Raw genomic sequence first — 7,710 nt, 5'->3', positions numbered from 1 at the left:
ACTAGCGATTTGATTTACTCCATAATTAGCCAAACTGTCCACCTTCATCGTCAAAGCCTTAAGTTGGGCAGCGATAACAGTAGCTGCATCCAACTCCAGAATTCCTGCGATTTTCCCCCTGAGTCAGTCTCTGGGAAGGATTCTGGTACTCATTAGCAGCCATCAGTTCAATAAGTTCATAAGCTTCACCGTAGCTCTTAGCTCACAAGGCTCCTCCTGATGTTGCATCAAGTATGGGTCTAGATTTAGCACCCAATCCATTGTAGAAGCAATTAATAATCATCCAATCAGGCATGCCATGGTGTGGGCACTTCCTTAGCATTTCCTTATATCGATCCCAAGCTTCACACAGAGATTTCCCTGTTTGCTGAGCAAACTGGGTAAGAGCTTTCCTGATTGCAGCAGTCTTCGCCATGGGGAAGAATTTATTGAGAAACTTTTGCGTGAGTTCCTCTCAAGTGGTCATAGATCCTGCTGGTAGAGAGTGTAACCAGCACTTAGCCTTGTCCCTCAGAGAAAATGGGAAAAGGCGTAGCTTGATAGCATCTTCAGTCACATCATTGAATTTGAAACTATCGCAGATCTCGATCAAATCCCTGATGTGCATGTTGGGGTCTTCAGTAGGAGAACCCCCAAACTGAACTGAGTTCTGTATCATCTGAATCATGCTTGACTTGATCTCAAAAGTGTTAACCCTGATGGCTGGTATGAGGATGCTTGACTGAATGTCATTAATCTTAGGCTAAGAATAATCCATCAAAGCCTTCGGACTTTTTACTTGATCTCATATCGCTACTACAACTGGTTCTTCGACTTTCTCTTCTTCTACCTTCTTTTCTTCCTCAAAAACTTCCTTACGAACTACCATAACTTCTTCCTCGGCTTTATCCAGTGTTCTCTTACAAGTATGTGAACGCGTATGCATACACCCTCACTAGAGTACCTGAAATAAGACAAGGAAACAGATAAGTAACAATGTCTGAGTCAATGAACTTTAACAATCACGATGGAAAGCACATAAACTATCAATTAACACTGTAGTCCCTAGCAGCAGCGCCAAAAACTTGTTAGTCACTAAACACATGCTAATAATACACGTAAGTATACGAGTTCGCAAGTAGTATATAATCTTTTCCAGTTCGTTCCCACAGAGACTGTATTGGTTAACTAAATAATTCACGCACTTAAGCAACAATGTATGGTTATCATTCAATGCTAAGACGATAACGCAGTGAGGTTGTTTATAACTAAGAATTAAACTAATAATTATAACTACGAGAATAAGATTGATTGAATTAATAAGTATGACAAACATGGGATTCTAACTTCATTAAATACTTCTTTCACTAGCCTTATTGTTCTTAAACTTAGCATGCAATAGTGATGACACTAATCAGATAACACGAAACAGATAAACGCCAACTTTCGTTACACGAGTATCATACTACCAGACATCCATAAAAAGATGGAAGCTGAATAGAAACCAATTATATTAAGACCTAATATGTCTATAGAATTTGACAACATAACGGTTTAAGCACAAGTTATCTATCTTGATTACATAGGGCAAGTAAGATGGTTAAAATTACCTACGAATCATGCATAACAAATACATGAACCTATGCTAGCATGGCAAGTTCTAAATCCTTAAATTCAATTTCGCTTCATTAAGAATTAACACACTATCTTATAAGTTCGTGACGCTCATAAGACGAATACGCACAACCAACACTAGGATATCATACAATCACCACATACTAAGGCATCAAACAATTTAACTAAAGAAATCCATAAATAAATCCATTAGAACCCCACGATAACGATTAGCCCATAATCGGACTCATCATCAATATGGGTTCCGATGAAAGCATGGTATATAAAATGTAGTCTTTATAACGAATAAATAAAACCAAGTACAAACAAGAGTATAGGTTCAACAAAACAAGAAACGAGCATCCAAGATTACAACTCAAAATAAAGATTCACAAGAATAAACTAGATCGTCTTCACCTTTGTTGAATTGTGTTATAGGTCTCTTGTCATCTTCTCCTCGTGCTCTGGTAAGTCTCCTTATTAAAAAACAATCTTGAGTTATCAATATATAGCAGCCCAATCAACCCAGGAGTCCAGAAAACAGAATTGTAATAGAATCCGGATTTTATTATCCCGATACGACGTGACTGCGTGCTTGATCAGCGCGGGCGCGCTGGCTTTCTGTACTTCGGTGCGGTCGCGCGCTTGTTTTGCGCGGCCGTGCTGGGCTTCTTCCTGAAATAACTTCTTTTCTTTTTCTTTATCTTGCAGCTTCAAGCCTGCATCAATGAGGTTTTATTCCAACACCACCTAGACACCATATTAGCACCAAAATAATGATAATTCACCTGATTCACAGATTAATGCCAAAAATGCAAAAATACTAGAAAACACGTTAAAACACTTACAAACTTGAGTACAAATGCATCAATCCAAAGCTTATTAGAGCATAATAAAGTGTCATAAATTCCACTCAACAGTACTAAGGCCCCCAGCCTCAAGGATGAGCAGAGCTGCATCCAACCGACCCCCAGCTGCTAAGACTTTCAACATGACCGTTCAGGATGTTGTCCGGAACACTGATGTGATAGAAAGGTATTCTTTTGTGAAATTCTGAACGTGCTAATGTTTTATTTGATTCCAGAGTGACCATGTATTTTATATCTCGAAATTTTTCTAAAAAGTTAAATTTTAACGATGTACCCTTACGTGAGATATTACAAGTGGAAATAGCAATCCGAGAAATCATTCCTGTAAATCAAGTACACCCTAGATGTAAGTTGAAACTAGAAGGGAAAGTATTTAAGGTTGATTTAATCCCATTTGTGTTAGGAGAATTCGATGTGATCCTAGGAATGGACTGGTTATCCAGTAATGGAGCGCAGATAGACTATGAGCGAAAGAAGGTAAGGATAAGAGTGCACAATGGAAAATAGATAGTGTTTAAAGGTCAACGACAGACCCAGAAATTTCTGACCATGATTTAGGCTAAGAGATTGTTAAATAAAGGTAACGAGGCCTACTTGTCTTATATGATAGATACTAAGAAGGAAGTCCCCAACATACAGGACATACCCGTAGTGAATAAATTTGAGGATGTGTTCCCAGAGAATTATCAGGATTGCCACCCGACAGAGAAATAGAATTCGCTATAGAATTGGCACCAGTATCCAAGGCCCCCTATAGACTGGCCCTAGTTGAGATGAAGGAACCAGCTTCTCAACTGCAAGAATTGTTAGATAACGGGATGATAAGACCCAGTGTGTCACCATGGGGTGCACCAATACTGTTTGTAAAGAAAAAGGATGGTAGTATAAGATTATGCATAGACTACCGAGAGTTGAACAAGCTGACCGTCAATAATAGGTACCCGATCCCTGGGATTGACGACCTATTCGACCAGCTCAAAGGTGTTGTGCACTTTCCAAAATAGATTTAAGGATGGGATATCATCAGTTGAAAATCAAACCTAAAGATATACCAAAGATTGCCTTTCGCACTAGGTATGAACATTATGAATTCTTAGTCATGTCATTTGGGTTAACCAATGCACCCGCAACCTTTATGGATTTGATGAATAGAGTGTTCAAGAAGTACCCAGACATATGTGTGATAGTTTTCATAGATGATATTCTAATCTAATCAAAGACAGAGCAAGAACACGCAGAACATTTGCGGATTGTCTTAGAAATCTTGAGGAATGAAAAGTTGTATGCCAAGTTCTCAAAATGTGAGTTTTGGTTAAAGGAAGTTCAGTTCCTAGGACATGTAGTGAGTAGCAAAGGAGTTTTAGTCGACCCCACCAAGATAGAGGCGGTATCCAATTGGGAAAGACCGACTACCCCAACTGAGGTTAGGAGTTTTGTGGACTTAGCAGGATATTACCGGAGATTCATGCGAGGCTTTGCCAAATTTTCCGGCCCACTGACTAGGCTTACCCGGAAAACGGAAAAGTTTATCTGGATAGAGAAATGTGAGGAAAGCTTTCAAGAGCTGTAAGGAGACTAGTGTCAGAACTAATGCTCACTCTTCCCGATGGAAAGGGAGAGTTTGTGATATACAGCGATGCCTCACACAAGGGGCTAGGATGTATGCTTATGCAGCACGGAAAGGTTATTGCATATGCCTCTCGATAGTTGAAAGAATATGAGATAAAGTACCCTATCCACGATCTAGAATTAGCAGCCATAGTTTTTGCCCTAAAGATCTGGAGGCACTACTTGTACGGGGAAAATTGTGAGATTTATACAAACCATAAGAGCCTCAAGTATATTTTTACCCAGAAGGAATTAAACATGAAACAGAGGAGATGGTTAGAGATGATTAAGGACTATGATTGTGAAATCTTGTATCACTAGGTTGAAGCCAATATGGTGGCTGACGCCCTCAGTAGGAAAGAGAGACTTAAGATGATAATGTCATCCGAGGAGTTAGTTAAGGAATTTGAGAAAATGGAGATCGACATGAGGATAATCGGGAAAGGATCAGAAGGACTATTCGAGATCAGGTTAGTATCGGAACTAGCTAAAAAATACGAGTGTGTCAGGAAAAGAAGATGAATGAAGAAAGAGAAAGATTGACCGGTGAGAAGTCAGATGCGAGAAATATGAAAAAGGAATCATGAGGTATGCATCCCGGATTTGGGTTCTGAATGTGCAAGAACTAAGAGACGAGCTGCTTCATTAAGGGCGCAACTTCAGGTATTCAATCAGCCCATGAAGTACGAAAATTTATCGTGAGCTTAAGTAATATTATTGGTGGCCTAACATGAAGAGATAAGTAGCGAAGTGGGTCAGTAAATGCTTTGCATACCAGAGAGTGAAGGCTGAATATCAGCAATCGAGTGGACTATTACGACCCATGGAAATTCCGGAATGGAAATGGGAGCATATAGCTATGGATTTTGTGACAGGCCTACCAAGGACTAAAACCAATCATGATGCCATATGGGTTATCATAGATAGGCTGACCAAGTCCGCGCACTTCTTTCCAATTAACGAAAGGTACACCGTAGACAAGTTAGTGAATTAATTAATTCATAGATCGTAGTGAGGCACGGAGTTCCCGTTGCCATAGTATCGGACATGGACCCAAGGTTTAACTCCCAATTTTGGAGAAGCTTCCAAGAGTGTGTAGGAACTAGACTGAATATGAGCACAGCTTACCACCCATAAATAGATGGGCACAGCGAAAGGACTATCCATGTGGTGCCCTCCAAACCCGGGTCAGAAGTTTGAAAATAAGCCACAACCTTAACTTTTATTACAACGTACCAAATGAAAGGAATATATCCTAAGTCCAATCATGTATTAGGATTTAGGAATAACTTTTTATGTAATCTGTTTTGATTTCATTGATATTAATAAAAGACTTGTTTAGTTTTTATTACGGGCTCTATCTATTTAAGTGTTTAAATAAGATATACCATAGTTTAGAGTAAAGCTTTTTATGGATTATGATGAGATCATAATAGTGAGACCTAAAAGATGATAACTCTAAACTTAAATAGTTCCTGGTCGTAGGATTACTAACTGGTAATTAATAATCCGCAAAGATCGGTACATACTATGTTTGCTTCATTATGAAGGATGTCTGTTCTCATAGACATTTGTGTGGTGACACTATAGCTAGTATGTAGGTGCTTATTATAGAATAAGTTCACTGAACATGACTCGCACAGCTGAACAACTGATAGAGTTCACTCAAGTGTCAGCAGTTGTTCACATAGTGATAGTTGTACAAGTATCCTTAACTTGAGGTCATCATAGTCATCTTATGTACACTGAACTATGCTTTGGTTTAGTTCTTAGTCTCCAGGGATAATTATTAGGGCTCTACTGGGTATAGGAATTTGTACACGAAGATAGTGTATGATCAATATAGGATCTACCCCTTCCAGTGAAGGAAGCAAATGTTCAAGGCTGATCCACTTATGCTAGTTCAGGAATCTCTGGCCAGAGTGAATGAAATTAGAAAGGAGTTTCTAATTTGCATAGAACTACGCATAGTAAATGGTAAGCAAGTGATTAAATTAGATAGGCTTGACACGAGATCCATGCCTTGTATTTAATCGGGACATTGTAGGGTAGAAGGAGTTTATTGTACGGTAACTATTCACTGAATAGGTTCTTGGTATTCTAAGCAGTGAATTCATATTATCCGGATAGTCGCGATATGCTGAGAAGTATCCCTCACGATGTAGAATAAATGTGATTAATTAATTAATCATATTTAATAAATTAGAGAATTTATATAAATAATTTTATTATTATTTATTTCTACTACCGGCTTAATATTGAACCTACAGGGTCACACCATAAAAAGAGAATGATTTAATGGTGGAGGAATTAATTAATAATGGCTAATAATTATTTATTTGTGAAATAAATAATTAATTGGCAAATTTAATAATTGATTAAATAAGATTTAATTGATTATAAATTAATTAAGAAAAGTTCTTAATATTATTAATTAATGATTTAATTTTTGGAAATTAAATCAAGAGAAGATATTTTTCTAAAGTGTTTAGAAAAAGGATTAATAATTAAAAGGTGTTTTAATTATTAATGAGAATAATAAATGGGATAATAATAATAATATTTATGGGAAAATTTCAGCTGAAAATTTTGCCTATAAATATACTATTATAGACCCTATTTTCATTCTAACCCCAAAACCCAAAAAGTTTGGAAAACCCAATTCTCTCCACCTCCTTCCTCCTCTTTAACATCGTTTTCTTGGTGGATACCGGTGGAGTGCTTCACACTTGTGGAGCAATTGCTAAGGATCTCTGATCGTTGTCTCCGAATTATTTTAAAGGTTAGATTCGATCCCTCGAATTTTTATTCATGATCTGTATGCTTTTATTTGGATTTTATATGTGTGAAAGTGTTTTGCCATGCCCCCGCTGCGATTAAAATCCAACACCAAATCCCAACTAATTTAACTTACAATTGATAATATAATCATTCTTGCAATCTGACTATCTCTATACTGCATGAAGCGTCTGCTAGCTTGATTCAACTCACTGGAACCTTAGCCCGCACTTTGGACTGAGAAACTTCACTATCATCCACATTCTTTTCAACTGTAAAATATATAAAAGAATCGCAAAGGTGAGCTAACTAGCTCAGCAAGTCATAATAGTGATAACTGAGGTTAAACAATGATCAAATGAGATGATTCAAAGGAATCAAGTTTCTTTTTAACTAATCATTAGAATTGGATATTCATTTCAAGTTTTAAAACCAAGGTTAGGCTACTGATCAGTCACGCACTAACCTCGAGCAAAGCACACAGCACTGCTCTAGTTACTGGATCCAAGGCACTCATTGGCCTAATTCGACCACGAATCTGGTCTGACCATGAATCTGGTCCACATAAGAAAACTATCCAATTCTAAAACAATTCAGTGTAATAAACGATGTAATTCAATAAGCAAGATCATAATCCACATTGATAAAGCATTTGTACAAAAGCGTAATGCGTTTCATGAGTGTCATAAGGGTATATCAAGGTATGTACGAGAAACGGTTTTTAACCTGTAAGAGGATCAGGTATTAGATATATAATGGTTTTTTAAGGTATAGTTCCTTGAGGTTTTAAAGAATGGTTGCAGTATAAAAGTTTCTGTGTTTTCAAACAATTTTTGTTTCAGTGTTTGGTGTTCGATAATTA

General features: G+C 37.4%; 1 non-coding gene across 1 annotated transcript; it reads left to right on the top strand.

The window, feature by feature from the left end:
- The first annotated feature begins 293 nt into the window (after positions 1-293).
- Positions 294-400, top strand: LOC141663418 (small nucleolar RNA R71). Its single transcript, XR_012551490.1, has one exon. It is a non-coding gene; the product is annotated as a small nucleolar RNA R71 (small nucleolar RNA).
- Positions 401-7,710: the final 7,310 nt, after the last annotated feature.

Source organism: Apium graveolens, chromosome 5 (assembly GCF_009905375.1).
Source record: "Apium graveolens cultivar Ventura chromosome 5, ASM990537v1, whole genome shotgun sequence".
Taxonomy (NCBI): Eukaryota; Viridiplantae; Streptophyta; class Magnoliopsida; order Apiales; family Apiaceae; genus Apium; species Apium graveolens.
Note: the sequence above shows the minus strand (reverse complement) of the source record. Positions and strands in the feature narration are given on the sequence as shown.